Raw genomic sequence first — 21,268 nt, forward strand, 5'->3', positions numbered from 1 at the left:
CCCTCTGCATTCTAATAACCATAACATGAAAAGGTAGAATTTGAGGATGTCAACACGTAATAATCATGCTGTCTGACTTAAATTACAGAAAATAAGAAGAAATATAAACAAACATAAGTATAAGACATGCACTGTCTAAATTAACCAAAACCAGTGTTGCGATTCAGAGAAAATGTTAGCCTTAATGTCCAATATTTCTTATAAATATATATAGGGTAATTGAAAATCTCACAAGTCACAACTTAATTAGATACCATAGAACGTGTTAGTTTCTTATAAACTAAGTAAAATATATTGTATTTAGTTTGAAGAAATATGTCCAGGCACATAAGATTCCTAGTCATGCCACAAAACAATTTCAACGTGGAACATTCTCAAATTAACAATTTAGCCACACACAAAAAGCTAGTAATTCCACACCACGTGATATTCCTCAGAAAAATGAAATGATTCAGGATAAAAGAAAATGAGCAGGAAATTACAAGCAAAGGGAACTTGCCCTGCATTTTCGCAATTTTATTCCAGTCAAGCAAAACATGCTCCCTCCCAAATCCTTCTTCGATCTGAAGAACTGATTAAATTATTCAACCAACCTTTTTTTTCACAAGCTAATTTCCTACACAACAAGAAGTAAACGCACAAAAAGAGCCACTTTCAGGAAGTATAAATAAAAGAGAGTAAATACAAAATCACCCACATTTCATCCATTTTGGCAACCTCCTCCGGGTCATCCACCGTATCCACATTCAAAGAACCCTGATCAATTCTTTCCGACCTGAGCATTACAGAACGGATGAAATCTGATTTTGAAACATCTAGGACTCTTTAAACTTAAATGCGGAAAACTTTTTTTTTTTATATATACTATACATATATGTATCACATTTAAAATCAACTACTGCTACACGTAGTAATTTAAATAAATATAAACAATTAAATAATTTAAAAGGGTTTCATGCATGAAACAAAATAGTAAGTATTCCATGTTTAAAACTCAACATAATAAAATAAATGTATCTTAAAACATCCCATAAAAACTGCAACGGTCACGGGGCCACTGTTCCGTGAACTCATACGTCCTCAACACCGGTAGGAGCTACAAAAGTATCATCTGACTCACCTGCACCATATAAGCGTAGTGAGCCTAGGGGCTCAACATGTCTAAACATGGATAACAAGTTTTAAAATAATGCATCACATAATCATAATAATACATATACATGATACATGAGCATGCATGTAAACATTTTTCATAACATAAATGCTGAATCATAAATCTTAAGCATAACATCATCTTTATTCATCATACATAACATAGTTGAGCATGATATTTTTGAAACAGTCTATGGTCCTATCCGTAAGTGTGACACTTATCTGTGCCGACTGATCAATCTCATAAACCAACGTACGTGGCGGTGATAAATCACCTCCTATGGTAGTAAACTACCGCATAAATCATATATCATATGGTGGATAACCACCCTTATGTCACACTACTTCAATTTCCATCAAGAAAATATTTTTGCTCAACTCATACATAATCATAATCATATCATATAAAAATTTCATGAATGCATGCACTGAAAATTGTCCGTAATATATATTTAATTTATTTTTCATAATAAATATACTTATACTTAAAATATAAACTTCATGCATAAAAATAATTAAATATATATTCCGGACTTAGTTATTTTCCATGGGTTGGTCCAGACTGCTGGTCTCTCTACTAATCCCCTTAACTGACTTAAAGCCCATTAACTAACTTAAAGCCCATAATTAAATAAATAATTTTAAAAATTATAATTTTTACTAAAATAAAATACTTAAATATTATTGGGCATAAATAAAATATTTAGGCCCATTAACTAATTAATTAATAAAAGTTTATTGACTGGCCCATAAAATCACTGACTGACCCAAAAATTCCTATGGGCCCACAAGCCCATAAAAATAATTGGGCTAACATAAGAATAATTTTGAAAACCAAATAAAATTATTTGGAAGCCCAAATAATTTTATTTCTAATTAATTGGCCCAAAAACCAATTAAAACACTAAATACTTAAAAATTAAAATACTCGAGCCCGGCCCACATAGCCCGGACCCGAACCATCCTAACCCAACCCATGACCCCCTGACCCGACCCCGGACCCAACCCTCACCCAAGAACCCGACCCAGCCACTCCCCAACCAAGCCCGACCCTTCTCTCTCCTAGATTCCTCTCGTCTCAGCGGCAGTCCCCATTCCCGGCATTCGTCCGGCCACCTTCAGCCACCAAATGCTGGAGCACCACCACCAACAGCTAGCCCACATCCAGGGGGTTCCAACACAACAAGAATCAGACCAAACCATGGCCCGAGGAGTGAGAACGAAGCTCTGCACCAGACACCTTCTTCCTCCTCGTGCGCAGACTGAGCAATCCCCAAACTTTCGATCGTGCGGTTTCCTCCAACCACCAAAGAACGTGAAACCACCTCTCAATGTTAGACAACATCTAAGGATTTCAAACCCAACAAACCTCACTCAAAATGGTTTTCCGAGGAAGGAGAACGAAGTCTTCTTCCTCAGAATCCTAAACTGCCCGATCTGCTGCACCCAACTTGAACAGCTTCGACTTGGACCTTTCCAGCCCCAAAACAACCACATAGCTCAACCATGAGGACCCTGAGACACCCCTTGACAACAGCCATCAGCCTGGACCGCACCATGCTACGAAGAAAACGTGATTCATGTACAAGAATACACAACTATATGCAACAAACAATTCATATCTTGCAATATTCGAACCATAACTGATACCTTCTACAACAAAAACATCATGAATGGATAATAGCTTATATGGTGGCCAAATAAAAGTTTTAGACATGCCTTGACAATTCTAGGATGATAATTGAAGTGTATACGAGCCTCCGGGACGACGAACGGACCAAAATCTTCAAAGAGATAGGTTGGAACGACTATGGAGGATGAGTTTTCTGAAGAAATCGTGAAGAAAGGCTGAAGATGATGATAGGAGGCGGCTGATACGTTTTTTGTAGTAGCCCGTACCCTAATTGAGTAATTAAAGGATTAATGCTAAGTAAATAAATTGGGTATCGGACGGATCGGAAGCTCCGAAGGCACGATCGGAAGCTCCGAACAAGATCGAAAGCTCCGATGAGCGATCGGAGGCACCGATGATATTACATCATCCATGACGTGTGGTTAGATCGGAAGCTCCGATCAGGATCGGAAGCTCCGATCACCCCTATCCGGAGTCAACAAGTGATATTTTGACACGTGGCAGATCAGGATCTTCGGAAGCTTCGATGGCAGGATCGGACGTTCCGATCGAGGATCGGAAGTTCCGATCGTTGTTTATAAATAGAGGGCCGAGGCTTCATTTCCAATTGCCAATTCCGAGTGTTTCCCTCTCCTTTCTAGTCTATTCGAGTTGTTCTAGCCTTCCTAGGCTTGACCCAGCGGTCGGCGAGGCGTTCGAAAGTCGTAGAAGAGTTATGCCCAAGTTCTGGAGGCATCGACATCAAAGGGCTAACGATGGACAAAGGTATAGCTTTTGCTTCCTATAAATATTTAGGAGTATGCAATAGCTTAGTTAAGGCTTTTAGAGTGCTTTAATGATAGTAGTATCATTTGGTAGTGTAGAGCAGACTATAGGCGTGAACCTAGAGTTGGTAGAGCTTGCACTGATTTATGGTACGGAAGTACTGTTCGAGATATCCTGACTAAGTATACATGTATTATGTGACTGCATGGTTTATATGTCATTGATTTATGCTGCATTCATTTGCATACTGAGCTATCTCCTTCGAGATGTCTGTTAGTAGGGTTTTTCCCTATCCTGTTAGTGGTTGGACTTCCATCGATTTGGGTCCGGCATATCCACTGGTATTATGGTATGGGAGCCACCTCCTGAAGCGACGGCACAGCGTGCTACATACCAGGGCCCGGTCTGTCTCTGTTATCTGATCTTTGACCTCGAGTTTATAGGGAGTTCACTTTGCATGCATGTATACTCATACTCTCGTACTGAGCATTTTATGCTCACGTCTCATACTCTGTGTTTTTGGACACCCTATTCCATGGGGAAGGTTTGCGATTGGACGAGGCGGGTGGATACAGGAGGGGCTAGTCAGTGGTTGACCAGCTGGAGCTTCGTCTAGGTTTTATTTCTGTTGTTTTGAGGTTGATACAGCTATTCGATTTGGTTGTATATTATTTGGATAAATTACAGATTCCTTTACTTGGGATTGTATAATGTTTATGGTTTCCGCAGTTTTATTCTGATATCTGATTAATTAAGTTAATTGCATGCCTAAGTTCTGTTAGTAGGTGATCCGGGTAAGGGTTACTACATTTATGGTATCAGAGCATGCAAAATTATTCTTGGGATTTAGTCTCATCATGAGGTATTTTTGTAGATGGAAAATCATGATGACCAGAGTTCTCATGGCAGTATTGGTGGGCGTTGGGGTGATGCCGACCGAGAGCATCGTCGAGAACGACATCATCGTCATCATGACGACGAGCGTTTTGCTGTGCGTCGATTCTTAGCTATGGGTCCTAAGCCCTTAGTTGGAGGTGAGTCTCCGGAGGATGCAGAGAACTGGTTAGACCGTATGGAGACGACTTTTCAGACTTTCCACTGCACCGAGGAGCAGAAGATGGAGACCCTTGGCTATCTTCTGGATGGGCGAGCCCGTAGGTGGTGGAGGTTTACTTCTGCACCCTTTATTGTGGCGAGAGGAGTGGCCACCTGGGCCGAGTTCCACACAGCTTTCCAAAAGCGGTATTTTCCTCCTGCACTCCGTCAGTCGAAGGCAGGCGAGCTACTGAGTCTGCGACAGGGAGCCATGTCTATCGATGAGTATCAGCAGAGGTTCTTTGATCTGCTATCCTATTGCCCCGAGATTGTTGATAGCTCAGAGATGAAATATAATCTGTTCCTTCAGGGCCTTAACCCTGAGATCCATGACTGTGTGGCGGTTGGCGACGACATGTCTTACGAGGGTTTGGTGAGCCGTTGTCACCAGGCGGAGGACAGCATTCGGCGGAACAGGTCTTTCCCTCAATCGAGGCCTGCTAGTTCTTTTGGCCCCCGTGCCCAAACTTTTAAGAAGTCTGGATCTACTTCTTCCTCTGGTTCTGGAGGTGTTGTCCGTTTCGGTAAGAAGGACAAGTGTGATCACTGTGGGAAGAACCATCCATCCGACAAGTGCCGCAGATCTTTTGGAGCTTGTTTCCGTTGTGGAGAGACTGGTCATATCCGGAGGGATTGTCCACTATCTGGGGGAGGCGGTTCTGGTTCTAGTTTAGGATCTGGTTCTCAGGCCACCGTTCAACAGAGGTCGCAGGGACAACCTGCTGGGAGTTCTCATTTGAGGCCACGAGCTTCTGGCCAGGTGTTTGCCTTGAGGCATGATCAGGCAGTGGAGGAGAATGAGAAAGTCATCGCAGGTACATTTATGCTTTATGGTATACCTGCTCTTGTACTTATTGACACTGGTGCATCGCATTCCTTCATTTCTGCACGTTTTGTTAAGAGGCATAAGTTACCATGTATTGCACTAGACGTAGTGATGTCTGTTTCTACTCCGACGGGCCAATCTGCTTTGGCTAAGCGTCTAGTGATGGGTTGCCCTTTAGAGTTCGAGGGTAAAATTTTGATTGCGAATCTCATGGTCCTGGCGATGGACGACTTTGATTGCATTCTGGGAATAGATATGTTGACTAACTATCGAGCTTCAGTGGACTGCTATCAGAGATTAGTACGCTTTCATCCGGAGGGGAGTGAGAGCTGGTTTTTCTATGGTGAGGGAGCGCGACCCCCGATGCCTTTGGTATCAGCTTTGAGAGCCTGTCGAGCTCTAGAGTCTGGCGGGGAAGGTTACCTTATCTATGCAGTTGATTTGTCCACTGAGAGTATTGGGATAAAGAGCATTCCTGTTGTGGATGAATTTCCAGATGTATTTCCTGATGAGATTCCGGGTTTTCCTCCTGCTAGGGAAGTCGAGTTTGGCATAGAGTTGATGCCGGGTACTTCACCTATTTCTCGAGCACCGTATCGTCTGGCTCCGTCAGAGATGCGTGAGTTGAAGAATCAGCTACAGGATCTTTTGGACAAGGGGTACATTCGTCCTAGTGTATCTCCTTGGGGAGCTCCAGTTCTCTTCGTGAAGAAGAAGGATGGGTCGATGCGGTTGTGCATTGACTATCGGCAGCTGAATCGAGTCACTGTGAAGAACAAGTATCCGTTGCCTCGTATTGATGACTTGTTTGATCAGCTGCAGGGCACGTCAGTTTACTCCAAGATTGACTTGAGATCTGGGTATCATCAGTTGAGAGTTCGTGATCAGGATGTAGCCAAGACTGCATTCCGTACTTGCTATGGGCATTACGAGTTCCAAGTGATGCCATTTGGTTTGACTAATGCACCGGCTATATTCATGGATTTGATGAACCGTGTCTTCAGGGAGTATTTGGACAATTTTGTCGTGGTCTTCATTGACGACATCTTGGTGTATTCGTGTAATACGGAAGAGCATGTTTCTCACTTGCGGTTGGTACTGCAGACTCTTCGAGATGAGCGGTTGTACGCCAAGCTGAGCAAGTGTGAGTTCTGGATGGATAGAGTGGTCTTTCTTGGCCATATCATATCCAGGGAGGAGATTTCTTTTGATCCAAGCAAGATTGAAGCGGTACTTAATTGGTCGCATTCGACGACAGTTGCTGAGCCAGCTTTGTATTCGCGGATTCGAGATGCTCAGATGTCTGATTCGAAGACCCAACGTTTAGCTCGTCTAGCTAACGAGGGTAGCTCGTCTGGATTTCATTATCAGTCAGATGTCTTTTTGTGTTTGTCTGGTAGGCTTGTGATTCCGCAGGATGAAGAGTTGCGAGAGGAGATTTTGTCTCAGGCACATCGCACTAAGTTGAGTATTCATCCTGGGAGCAACAAGATGTACAAGGATCTACGTACTCGTTTCTGGTGGAAGGGAATGAAACGCAGTGTTTATCAGTTTGTTTCGAGATGTTTGGTGTGTCAACAGGTCAAGGCAGAGCACCGACGACATGGAGGATTGCTTCACAGTCTGCCTATTCCTGAATGGAAATGGGAGTTTATCACAATGGACTTTGTGACCCATTTGCCGGTATCCCCGAGGAACTGTGATGCTATCTGGGTTGTGGTGGACCGACTCACCAAGTCAGCGCATTTCATTGCCTATATCCGGGAGTACAATGTGGATCGTATGGCTCGGTTGTACATTCAGGAGATCGTTCGACTTCATGGAGTGCCTGTGAGAATTGTCAGCGATCGGGACCCCAAGTTCACTTCTAGGTTCTGGGGGAGTGTTCAGCGTGCGATGGGTACTACTCTCAGTTTGAGTACTGCCTATCATCCGGAGATTGATGGTCAGTCGGAACGCACTATCCGTACTTTGGAGGATATGATTTGAGCGTGCGTTATGGATTTTGGTTCAGCCTGGCAGGATCATTTGCCATTGATCGAGTTCGCGTACAACAACAGCTATCATACTAGCATTGGGATGGCACCTTTTGAGGCGTTGTATGGGCGACGTTGTCGTACTCCACTCTTTTGGGAAGAAGTGGGGGAGAGACAGGCTGAGGGACCGGAGTTTATCCAGCAGACGATAGACATTGTTGATCAGATCAAGAAACGGATTAAGACTGCACAGGATCGTCAGACCAGCTATGCTAATATCAAGCGTAGGCCTTTGCAGTTCGATGTCGGGGAGAAAGTTTTTCTGAGAGTGTCACCTTTCCGCAAGATTCTCAGATTTGGCCTTAAGGGCAAGTTATCTCCTAGGTTTATCGGTCCGTTTGAGATCTTGGAGAGCATTGGCGATTTGGCTTATCGACTAGCTTTGCCACCGCATCTATCCAGTATTCACGACATGTTCCACGTATCTCTGTTGCGACGATATGTGGCGGATGAATCTCATATTCTGCAACGGTCTGAGGTTCAGGTGAACAAGGATTTGACCTATGTTGAGAAACCTATTCGTATCCTGGATTATAAGGATAAGGTTTTACGGAACAAAGTCATTCCTTTGGTTTTAGTTCAGTGGCAGCGCCGAGGCACTGAGGAAGCTACTTGGGAGTTTGAGGACAGGATGCGTGAAGACCATCCTGAGTTGTTTTGATTTCATTCTTTAAGTTGTATTCAGTTGCAAACTCTGTAAACATTTGATTTGAATAAAGAATGTTTCTGATTTCTGTACATTCAGTACTTAAGATCTGATTTCGAGGACGAAATATCTTAAGTGGGGGAGAATGTAGTAGCCTGTACCCTAATTGAGTAATTAAAGGATTAATGCTAAGTAAATAAATTGGGTATCGAACGGATCGGAAGCTCCGAACAAGATCGGAAGCTCCGATGAGCGATCGGAGGCACCGATGATATTACGTCATCCATGACGTGTGGTTAGATCGGAAGCTCCGATCAGGATCGGAAGCTCTGATCAGGATCGGAAGCTCCGATCACTCCTATCCGGAGTTAACAAGTGATATTTTGACACGTGGCAGATCAGGATCTTCGAAAGCTCCGATGGCAGGATCGGACGTTCCGATCGAGGATCGAAAGTTCCGATCGTTGTCTATAAAGAGAGGGCCGAGGCTTCATTTCTAATTGCCAATTCCGAGTGTTTCCCTCTCCTTTATAGTCTATTCGAGTTGTTCTAGCCTTCTTAGGCTTGACCCGGCGGTCGGCGAGGCGTTCGGAAGTCGTAGCAGAGTTGTGCCCAAGTTCTGGAGGCATCGACATCAAAGGGCTAACGACGGAAGAAGGTATAGATTTTGCTTCCTATAAATATTTAGGAGTATGCGATAGCTTAGTTAAGTCTTTTAGAGCGCTTTAATGATAGTAGTATCATTTGGCAGTGTAGAGCAGACTATAGGCGTGGACCTAGAGTTGGTAGAGCTTGCACTGATTTAAGGTACGGAAGTACTGTTCGAGATATCCTGACTGAGTATACTTGTATTATGTGACTGCATGGTTTATATGTCATTGATTTATGTTGCATTCATTTGCATACTGAGCTATCTCCTTCGAGATGTCTGTTAGTAGGGTTTTTCCCTATCCTATTAGTGGTTGGACTTCCATCGATTTGGGTCCGGCATATCCACTGGTATTATGGTATGGGAGCCACCTCCTGAAGCGACAGCACAGCGTGCTACATACCAGGGCCCGGTCTGTCTCTGTTATCTGATCCTTGACCTCGAGTTTATAGGGAGTTCAATTTGCATGCATGTATACTCATACTCTCGTACTGAGCATTTTATGCTCACGTCTCATACTCTGTGTTTCTGGACACCCTATTACATGGGGCAGGTTTGCGATTAGACGAGGCGGGAGGATCCAGGAGGGGCTAGTCAGTGGTTGACTAGCTGAAGCTTCGTCTAGGTTTTATTTCTGTTGTTTTGAGGTTGATACAGCTATTCGATTTGGTTGTATATTATTTGGATAAATTACAGATTCCTTTACTTGGGATTGTATAATGTTTATGGTTTCCGCAGTTTTATTCTGATATCTGATTAATTAAGTTAATTGCATGCCTAAGTTCTGTTAGTAGGTGATCCGGGTAAGGGTCACTATATTTTTGATCGGCTAAAGGAATTAATTTTAGATTTAAATTTGAGTAGATAATGGGTAGATTTAGGATAATAACTAATATAAATTAATTAGGTAGATAATATAACATGAATATAAGATTTTAAACTTTTAAAAATACCTACTAATCTGATATATAATAATAAATCCCGAAATATAATATTAAAGGATTTTTAAAGATCAATAAAAGTCATTAAAATGACTTATTTTGGCCAAAAATCAATTCTTAAATAAATATATAAGTAAATACAAAGATTTTCTTGACAAAATACCTTATAATATTATTTTAAGGCTCATAAAACTCATAAAATATTTTTGACTAAAAATTTTGGTATCTCGTAAATACATTTAACCCTTAATTAAAAATTAATTTCTCCTAATTATGCATGCGGATTTACGTTTAAAATTTCCGGGTGTTACAATTCTCCCCCCCTTAAATTGAATTTCGTCTTCGAAATTAAAGTACTTACCCGAATAGCTCTGGGTAGCGAGTTCTCATGTCTGCCTCGGTCTCCCAAGTGGCTTCCTCCTTGAAGTGATTCAATCACTGGACTTTGATCATCGGTATGACCAGGGTCCTCAGTCTCCGCTCCTCCCTGGCTAAGATCCGAATCGGCCTCTCCTCAAATGCTAAATCCGGTGCTAACTGTAGAGGCTCGTAATCCAACACATGTACCGGATTCGAGACGTATCTCCGTAGCATGGATACATGGAAGACATTGTGCACGTCCGCAAGACCTGGTGACAAAGCCAAACGGTAGGCCAACGTGCCAACTCTCTCTAAGATCTTAAAAGGCCCAATATACCTCGGATTCAGCTAACCTCTTCGACCAAATCTCATCACCCCTTTCGTAGGTGATACTTTTAGAAACACATGATCACCAACAACAAATTCAAGATCTCATCGTCGAGTATCAGCATAATTCTTCTGACGACTCTGAGCAGTCCTCATCCGATTCCGAATCTGAATCACAACATCCGCAGTCTGCTGTACAATCTCAGTACCAAGTAGAATCCTCTCGCCAACCTCATTCCAATGCACGGGAGATCTGCATCTCCTCCCGTAGAGAGCTGCATAAGGAGCCATACCTATAGATGCCTGAAAGCTGTTGTTATAGGTAAACTCCACCAACGACAATCTAGTCTCCCAAGAGCCCTGAAAGTCGATGACACAAGCTCTCAGTAGATCTTCGAGAACCTGGATCACTCTCTTAGACTGACCATCTGTCTGGGGATGGAACGTCGTACTGAATAATAATCTAGTCCCCAATGCTGTGTGCAAACTCTTCCAGAAAGCAGATGTAAATCTCGGATCCCTGTCTGATACTATCGACACTGGTATGCCATGAAGTCTAACAATCTCCTTGATATAAAGCTCTGCATACTGTGTCAACGAGTAAGTAGTCCTCACTGGCAAGAAATGAGCTGACTTGGTGAGTCTATCCACGATCACCCATCTAGTTTCCAAGTTTCAGTATCCCAAAAGTCATGCTTCTGCTGCGCACTCTGATAAACAAAATATTAACTTTACTAATCATTTTTTTCCTAAACACAACAATCACACTATGCCAAAACTTGACTGATTTTATATGCTTATACACTCTACTTATCAATCCTCAAACATTCGTGAGCCGAACTTTTGTTCCCAAGTTTACTTATTAAAGCATATGATTACAATATCAACCCCAATAAATTCAACTTTTAAAGCTTATCCACACTCTAGCCTTCTATAACAAGTTAAACATCTTTGAGTCGAACATCTGCCATTCATCGCAATTTTCTTCAACTTATCCATTTACCACTACACTTTCAACTATCGAACGCTTGAAAATCTTAAATCTCGAGTGCTTTAAATCCATGAAACCCAAAAAGTGAATTTAGTGTCAAACGTCATGCACAACATAAATTCTCCTAACGTCAGGAATATGCTTAAAATATATGAATTCTAATTTTGTGGTTAGTTTAGGCTTAAGTCACTTAGATTCTCCTATTGGAGGAGTGAAATTCCCCAAATAGTATTTACATGTCATCATCTCTAAATAGCATAATAATATAACATTCAATAGTTAATTCCATATCATTTCCTAGTTGCCTCTATTTATAGTCCATGGAATCTGAACTCCTCAAAATCAAAATACTAAGTCAATTACCTAATAAACTGAATAATTCGCTCACAAGTAATACATGTTGGTCTCATGTACAGTCAAAACACAACCAGTACCTTTTTGCTCATGCATCCCAAAAATCTTGGTGGAGACACTCCTATAACATGACCCAATAATTCAAGTTTATACAACTCAAGGATATTGAAAGAACATCCATACAAATACTTATATACAATTAACCCCAACGTAAAACGAAAGTATCGAGATAACAATTATAATATCAAGTCATTACGCTGACTCGTGATTATTCCAAGTGCTTCAAATACCCATACGTGCGTAGAACCAACAACCCAAATTCTCAAATGACTCAACTCTTAACAAAAGAACTCACTCCATAATATATATATATATATATCGTCAACTCTTAGGTCATATCTAAAGCTTATATTACACTTGACATCGAAACCAAAATTTTATAACAAGTGTTATGCCACACCTGACCAATTACACAAGCTTATAAAAATTTATACCTTCATCATTCAGTCATCACAATATCTATAAGTCAGGCTGAAAAGTTCCCAAATCTATTTATTTAAACGTAGTGACTTGAACGTCAAACCCAATACAGCTTACTTGGTAACACCAACCATGCGAACCCTTAATTCTTATCAAAGATTACCCAATTCTTTATCAAACTAACTCCACGATTATTTTTTATTCTCAAAGATTCAAGAATCTAATACAAAACATATTTATCATCAATTTATACCTTATATAATTAAGAGTACAAACTTAAAACCACAAACCATCAAACTATAACCTTATGGTAGCAGTGTCATCTCCAAGAAAATCATGACTTCTATGTCAAGGAAAAAACCTTAATAGTTAAATGAATGACAATATGATATCTGTGAACCCACTAGCATAATTTGACACATACGAACTTAATTCCCAAAAATATATACTAGACTCTATAAAGTAACATTTTAAATTCACAAAGAAGAAAATGATACAACCCTCAATTAATCATTTTGCGAGGAATCCTACTCTTGCCTCAAGCAATAATTCTATTGCTAACACAAAAACTTACTACCTTTTATCAAAATTTACCTTTATTGTTCTATTTTTTGCTATACCTTCATAAAAAAAATTCCTAGATAGGCTCGCTACCTCTTACCATCACAAACCCAATAATTTACCAATGAAATTATTCTAACTTAAAATCAATAAGTTACTACAAAAATTCAAGTGACAATACATATATCATAAATATCAAACTTAGTTTCAACAAAAAAAAAACCAAATTCCCAAATTCGAAATTCCTTGTGGACAACCTGTCGTATAACATGTCTTGGGCATACTGCATCACCACACATTCTTCACGTAAATCTCAATGCATAACTAAGTATTTTAAAATTTTGCTAACATAAAGTCTTAAGTCATAACATATGCTCCTGATAAATCAAATAAAACATTTAAAAACTTACAGACCGATAGTGAGATTTCTGAGCTTCACGTGGCAGATGGACACCCTCCAAGGACCGTGCTTTGATACCAATTGAAACATCTAGGACTCTTTAAACTTAAATGCGGAAAACTTTTTTTTTTATATATACTATAAATATATGCCCATACATATATGTATCACATTTAAAATCAACTACTGCTACACGTAGTAATTTAAATAAAAATAAACAATTAAATAATTTAAAAGGGTTTCATGCATGAAACAAAATAGTAAGTATTCCATGTTTAAAACTCAACATAATAAAATAAATGTATCTTAAAACATCCCATAAAAACTGCAACGGTCACGGGGCCACTGTTCCGTGAACTCATACGTCCTCACCACCGGTAGGAGCTACAAAAGTATCATCTGACTCACCTGCACTATATAAGCGTAGTGAGCCTAGGGGCTCAACATGTCTAAACTTGGATAACAAGTTTTAAAATAATGCATCACATAATCATACTAATACATATACATGATACATGAGCATGCATGTAAACATTTTTCATAACATAAATGCTGAATCATAAATCTTAAGCATAACATCATCTTTCTTCATCATACATAACATAGTTGAGCATGATATTTTTGAAACAGTCTATGGTCCAATCCATAAGTGTGACGCTTATCTGTGCCGACTGATCTGTCTCATAAACCAACGTATGTGGCGGTGATAAATCACCTCCTATGGTAGTAAACTACCGCATAAATCATATATCATATAGTGGATAACCACCCTTATGTCACACTACTTCAATTTCCATCAAGAAAATATTTTTGCTCAACTCATACATAAACATAATCATATCATATAAAAATTTCATGAATGCATGCACTGAAAATTGTCTGTAATATATATTTAATTTATTTTTCATAATAAATATACTTATACTTAAAATATAAACTTCATGCATAAAAATAATTAAATATATATTCCGGACTTAGTTATTTTCCATGGGTTGGTCCAGACTGCTGGTCTCTCTACTAATCCCCTTAACTGACTTAAAGCTCATTAACTAACTTAAAGCCCATAATTAAATAAATAATTTTAAAAATTATAATTTTTACTAAAATAAAATACTTAAATATTATTGGGCTTAAATAAAATATTTAGGCCCATTAACTAATTAATTAATAAAAGTTCATTGACTGGCCCATAAAATCACTGACTGGCCCAAAAATTACTATGGGCCCACGAGCCCATAAAAATTATTGGACTAACTTAAGAATAATTTTGAAAACCCAAATAAAATTATTTGGAAGCCCAAATAATTTTATTTCTAATTAATTGGCCCAAAAACCAATTAAAACACTAAATACTTAAAAATTAAAATACTCGAGCCCGGCCCACCTAGCCCAGACCCGAACCATCCTAACCCGACCCATGACCCCCGGACCCAACCTCGGACCCAACCCTCACTCAAGAACCCGACCCAGCCACTTCCCAACCAAGCCCGACCCTTCCCTCTCCTAGATTCTACTCGTCTCAGCGGCAGTCCCCATTCCCGGCGTTCGTCCGGCCACCTCCGACCACCAAATGCCGGGGCACCACCACCACCAGCTAGCCCACATCCAGTGGGTTCCAACACAAAAAGAATCATACCAAACCATGGCCCGAGGAGTGAGAAAGAAGCTCTGCACCAGACGCCTTCTTCCTCCTCGCGCGCAGACTGAGCAGTCCCCAAACTTTCAATCGTAAAGTTTCCTCCGACCACCAAAGACAGTGAAACCACCTCTCAATCTTAGACAACATCTAAAGATTTCAAACCCAACAAACTGAACTCAAAATGGTGTCCCATGGAAGGAGAACAAAGTCTTCTTCCTCAGAATCCTAAACTGCCCGATCTGCTGCACCCAACTTGAACAGCTTTGACTTGGACCTTTCCAGCCCCAAACCAACCACATGGATCAACCATGAGGACCCTAAGACACCCCTTGACAACAGCCATCAACCTGGACCACACCATGCTAGGAAGAAAATGTGATTCATGGACAAGAATACACAACTATATGCAACAAACAATTCATATCTTGCAATATTCGAACCATAACTGATAACTTCTACAACAAAAACATCATGAATGGATAATAGCTTATATGGTGGCCAAATAAAAGTTTTAGACATGCCTTGAAAATTCTAGGACGATAATTGATGTGTATACGAGCCTCCAGGACGACGAACGGACCAAAATCTTCAAAGAGCTAGGTTGAAACGCCTATGGAGGATGAGTTTTCTGAAGAAATCGTGAAGAAAGGCTGAAGATGATGATAGGAGGCGGCTGATACGTTTTTGATCAGCTAAAGGAATTAATTTTAGGTTTAAATTTGAGTAGATAATGGGTAGATTTAGGATAATAACTAATATAAATTAATTAGATAGATAATATAACATAAATATAAGATTTTAAACTTTTAAAAATACCTACTAATCTGATATATAATAATAAATCCCGAAATATAATATTAAAGGATTTTTAAAGATCAATAAAAGTCATTAAAATGACTTATTTTGGCCAAAAATCAATTCTTAAATAAATATATAAGTAAATACTAAAATTTTCTTGACAAAATACCTTATAATATTATTTTAAGGCTCATAAAACTCATAAAATATTTTTGGCTAAGAATTTTGGTATCTTGTCCGTCCACGTTCCCGTCTACGCGATCAAAAATAATAAATTCCTTAAAAATCTAGAACTTCCATAATTATGGGTTAAATACTAAAATAAATTAAATCATGCATATAAATCACATAATATCACATAAATACATTTAACCCTTAATTAAAAATTAATTTCTCCTAATTATGCATGCGGATTTACGTTTAAAATTTCCGGGTGTTGTAATGAACTGGGCTGGCCCAGTTCATTCTTGTTCTCATGATCTTCTCCCCCCTGGTGCGGAGTTTTTGCCCTCCCCAGGATTCGAACCTTGTACTCTAGGTCATAAATGCAATGTTCCCTCAATCCTGGTACCATTAAGCTCAATGGTACCAGGATTGAGGGAACATTGCATTTATGACCTGAAGTGCAAGGTTCGAATCCTGGGGAGGGCAAAAACTCCCCACCAGGGGGGAGAAGATCATGAGAACAAGAATGAACTGGGCCAGCCCAGTTCATTACAAAAAAAGATTTAGTACAAGGGAGATCAACGGTTAGGACTGTTCTTATTCAAGATATATAAAGTGCGAGTACGCTGGTGGTTATTTGTTGTAGAATAGGAATAAGATCCGACGTACCACAGCGTGTCAACAAAATTAGTATTTTTCATACGCTCGATGAAAGAATGGGTGCCCGGTGAGCCAACTTGTGGCTAAGGGCTTTGATGACTCTTTGTATAAACAATCTTTTGTTTAATATAATTTACACTTTTATTAATGGCAATGACTTTATCTTTCTTCATATTGTTATATTGTGATATACTATTGTTGCTTTGATAAAGACCTTGAATATACTATAGTGTATGTAAGATGTGGTAGTACATGGGGATGTCTATCATGAAACACATCTTATAGTCACTGTATATTCTAAACTGTTCCTAGTCGATTCAGCCGTCCGATAATAAGGATAAGGATCGCTCGAGTTTGAGACTAGCATTTGCGATGCAGAGTACCACGTTTCATTGGTAAGGAACATAGAGATGTTCAAAGCATGCAAATGGATATTCATACGATGACTGATCGAACTACCCTATCTGGACTTTCCAAGTGGTTATCACTTATCGAGTGGATAAAGTCCGCGGTTTTGGTTGTACACCATTAGTCCTTACTACTTGAAACATCATTGAGACTCTATATGCTAGTACTGTGCTTTGACTCGTTTACCGACTCTATTGGGGTCATCAGGTGTCGGGATTGGGTACAGTTACAACACATATAGGAGTCGATGCTTTGTTGTCAAGGATTCACCACATACTTGCGAGTGTGGATATCCTATGCGATCTGAGGAGATATTAGTGTGACGAATCTCTGGCCAGAGTACATGATGTGTTTTAAGAAATGGTTTCTTAGTAGCACATGCGATGTCACTATTTGATCTTCAAGATGTATTGCATAGTTATCGAATCTCGAACGACTCTCGATTTACCAATGGTTGTTGATTCGATCGGGATATATGGATGAAGGGACCGTACTGTACGCTAACCAAAATCTATTGGTTCTTGCAGGCATTATCAGTGATACCTAGGGAATCATGGGGCGATGTTGCTAGGCGCTCTTACCATGATTCGATGGGCAAGTAGGAAATTGTTGTTCCGAGTCACAAGGAGTTGTGAGCCCAAGGCTAGCTGTATCCCTGAACCATTGAGGGTCACACAGAGTAATGGATTTTTAATCCCCGTTGAGATAGTTAAATTAAAAGAGTTAAATTTAATGAACAAAGAAGTGGGACTTCTTATTTAAGAGTAGAGGAGTAAGATTTCCTAAAATGACACAGGGATGAGCATTTTTGGAAATCACTGAATTCGGATTCAGAAAAATTTATCTTGACTTTAAAAGGTGCAGAAATGGTTTTTGTGCACATTGGTGAAATTGGTGTATCAATCTGAGTCACGATGAATTTTATATTAATTTCTGAACATGCGGGCTTTGCTTGTCAGGATTGAACTTATGACTAATGGGCCCTAAGCTGTTAGCAGCCCACATTATAAATAAGTTATTGCAGTACAGACATTACACAACAGAAGGTCACAAAATATTTTTGAAAACACTAGCCTTGTTTTCTCTGAAGTGGCCGCCCCCCTCCCCTCTGCTCGGGAAAAATCCAGCCTGTGAATTTTGAATTACAGTCTGGTTTAACGGATCAAATTCGTTAATTCTCTTCGTAGAAACTTCTGATAGATTTTCTAGTGCAATCTATCAGAGGGATTAAATCTCTGTTCGTGGACCTGATTGAAGAACAGTTCGTCCATCAGTTCCAGGGATATACAACAAGAGCAGAGTAATCTGTTGGTGTCCATAATCTCGATTCGAGATTGGAGGTAAAAATTTATAATTGTTATTTAATTTTTACACACACAATTTAATCGTAAAGTTTTGATACCCATTATGGAATCGTTCCATATAAAATTTTTAAACTTTCGCTACACCGGGTATCAATTTTGATTGATCTGATCGCCGTTCTCCAACAGTGGTATCAGAGCCAGGTTGCTCAGATCAAGCGATTAAATTAATCGATTGTACGAAAATTTTTAAGCCTCGGTTTTTGAAACAAAATAATTTTTTTTTTTTTTTTAAAAAATAAAATTTTTTTTTTTCGGGCAAAACACGGGCAGCGATGGTCGCTGCCCCGGGCAGCGCACGGCGCTGTGCAGAGCAGCGATCGTCGCTGCCCTAGGGGCAGCCGGGCTGCCCGGCCCGAGCCCTTTTGGGGCGCGGGCAGCCCGGGAGTGTCTCGGGCGGCCCGCGAAAAAAATTAATTTTTAATTTTTAAAATTAAAATTTTAATATGTTAAAATTCTATTTTTGGTCCGATCGAAAATTGTTTTTGATTGGTCCACGAGGCATCGGATCGAATTGTTCGAGTCCGAAAATTTTAAAATTGATTTTTGGATAAATTTGAATTTTTGGAAAATTTATAGATTTAATCCTTTAAATCAGATTTTATGAAAATTAATTATTTTTGGTACAATTGATGATAAGATATGATCTTATGGAAATATTGAGTAAAATATGATTTTGTGTATAAAATTGGATTTTATATGTAAAATATGATTTTATTTGATAAAAAGATAAAATATGATTTTGTATGTAAAATGAGATTTTATATATGAAATATGATTTTATCCTTTTAATTTAAATTGCCATTGCATGTTATCCAATAAATTAATTTTGAATTAAATATTATTGGATAAGGATGATCGATTGCCATGACCAATTTTGTAGGTGTATGTTAGAAATTTACATTTGTTTTTATTGTTGTTGGATTTATTAATGAGCCTGGTTTATGGCCCAATATGAATTGTCATATGTAATAAAAGTGGGCTTGGTTTATGGCCCGTTCCCACCCCTTAAAATGTATCCCCTACTTGTCATGGTTATTTATTGTAAATAAATTAGACTTAGTGGGAGATGAATATTTGAAGACGGAGGTGGGCCCAGCAGACAATAAATACAGAAGAAATGTAAATTGGAAGCACAATGTAATAGGATTGCATTGCATATCTGCATATTACCTAGGATTGGACTAAGACTCGTGATTGGCAACCACGGGTCGATTAGAAATGGAATCGATCATCCTATATAATATATGATATTATTGTTGTATGCATGTTTTAGACAAAATTGTGTGAATCCGGCAAGCATACAAAATTTTAAAATGATGAGACAAATTTTCAAAATTAAAATCCTTCATTTTAAATATGATTTAAAATTGATATCAAGATAAATAAAGGAAATTTAAAATTGTTTAAATGTTCCTACCTTCCATCAAAGATCAATGTATAAGATGCTATCCGCGGATATGGTCCGGCTCATATTATTGGGGGGGCCCGTTCATCGGAAAGCTGTACATTGGATCAACACATGTTGTAAGTTGGGTGGAACTCCCATGGGATCGGCTCATATTATTGGGGGATCCACATGGCGACCGTCCATCACAACTTAATATTGATGGGTCATCTTGACATGTCACAATAAACGGCGTCATATTATTTGGCCCTTATTGGACATGAGGTAAAAACGTGGAGGTTGCTTTGGAAGCAATTGGGCTCTACCTTTTGAAAATTATGGTTGGCTGATATTATTCGGGACCATAGTTTGTCAATTGGACTCCATGTTCTCACTAAGGAAAACAGTTTCCCGTTTTCACTAGAGGGTAGTGAAATCGTTAAAATAGTGGGAGTGAGATTCATAAAATAAATTTCGCCTATTTTATGTCTTAGTAAATTAATTAAACAATCACTGATATTTGTCTGTTTCTTTTCAGTATTTCATAAAGATGAATTCGCGTAATCCACTTTTCTCGATCCTCGAACAAAATAAATTGACTGGCGCAAACTATACGGAATGGTTCCGTAAGTTGAAGATTGTCTTGACTTTTGGAGAAGATGCTCTACGTGTTAGAAAAATCTCCTCCGAAGGAAGCACCAGCTGATGTAAGTCCAGAAGAGTTGGCCAAACTTGATACATGGTGGGACCATGATATCAAGGCCAAATGCTATATGCAAGCCTCGATGTCTGATGAACTCCAGAGGCGATTTGAGGACACCGTGAATGCTGCTGACATTCACGTACAACTCAAGGAACTTTTTGGGGCTCAATCGAGAGCTAAAAGGTTCGCTACTGTAAAAGAGCTAATGACGTGTCGCATGCGTGAAGGGACTTCGGTCCGTGATCATGGGGTATGAGTGATTTGGCTCATACAGAAGTTGGTAACGCTTGATTTGGTGTTGGAGCATGAACTCAACGTGGACTTATTACTTCTATCTCTTCCTTCTTCGTTTGACGGATTTGTGGTGAATTTCAATATGAACAAGATAGAGGCCTCCCTTGAAGAGATGGTCAATATGCTTGTAACATATGAATCCACTTTAAAGAAGGATAAACCGGCTTTCTTGGTGGGCTCCTCTTCTTCTGCTAAGAAGGGGCCAAGTACAAAGAGTAAGAAACGTTCTGCCCCACCCAAGAAAACCGAACCCGAGAAGAAGTACAAGACAAAGGCTTCAAACATGGAAAAGTCCAAGGATGTTTGCCATTACTGCAAGAAGCCCGGTCATTGGAAACGTAACTGCAAGGAATATCTAGAGCAGTTGCGAACTGCGAAGGGTATGTTCTATTTGAAATAAATGTTTCACTTAATACTACTTCTTGGGTATTGGATACCGGATGTGGATTTCACATTTGCAATGATTTGCAGGTGATGACAAGAAGTCGCAGGCTTAGAATGGGTGAGACCCAGCTGAGGCTCGGAAATGGTTCCAGAGTTGAAGCTAAAGCTGTGGGAGATGTTTATTTAATTTTGCAGAACGGTTTTAAGTTACTTTTGAGAGATGTTTTATTTGTTTCAGATTTGATTAAAAACA

The sequence above is a fragment of the Henckelia pumila genome, chromosome 1, assembly GCF_033568475.1.
Source record: "Henckelia pumila isolate YLH828 chromosome 1, ASM3356847v2, whole genome shotgun sequence".
NCBI lineage: Eukaryota > Viridiplantae > Streptophyta > Magnoliopsida > Lamiales > Gesneriaceae > Henckelia > Henckelia pumila.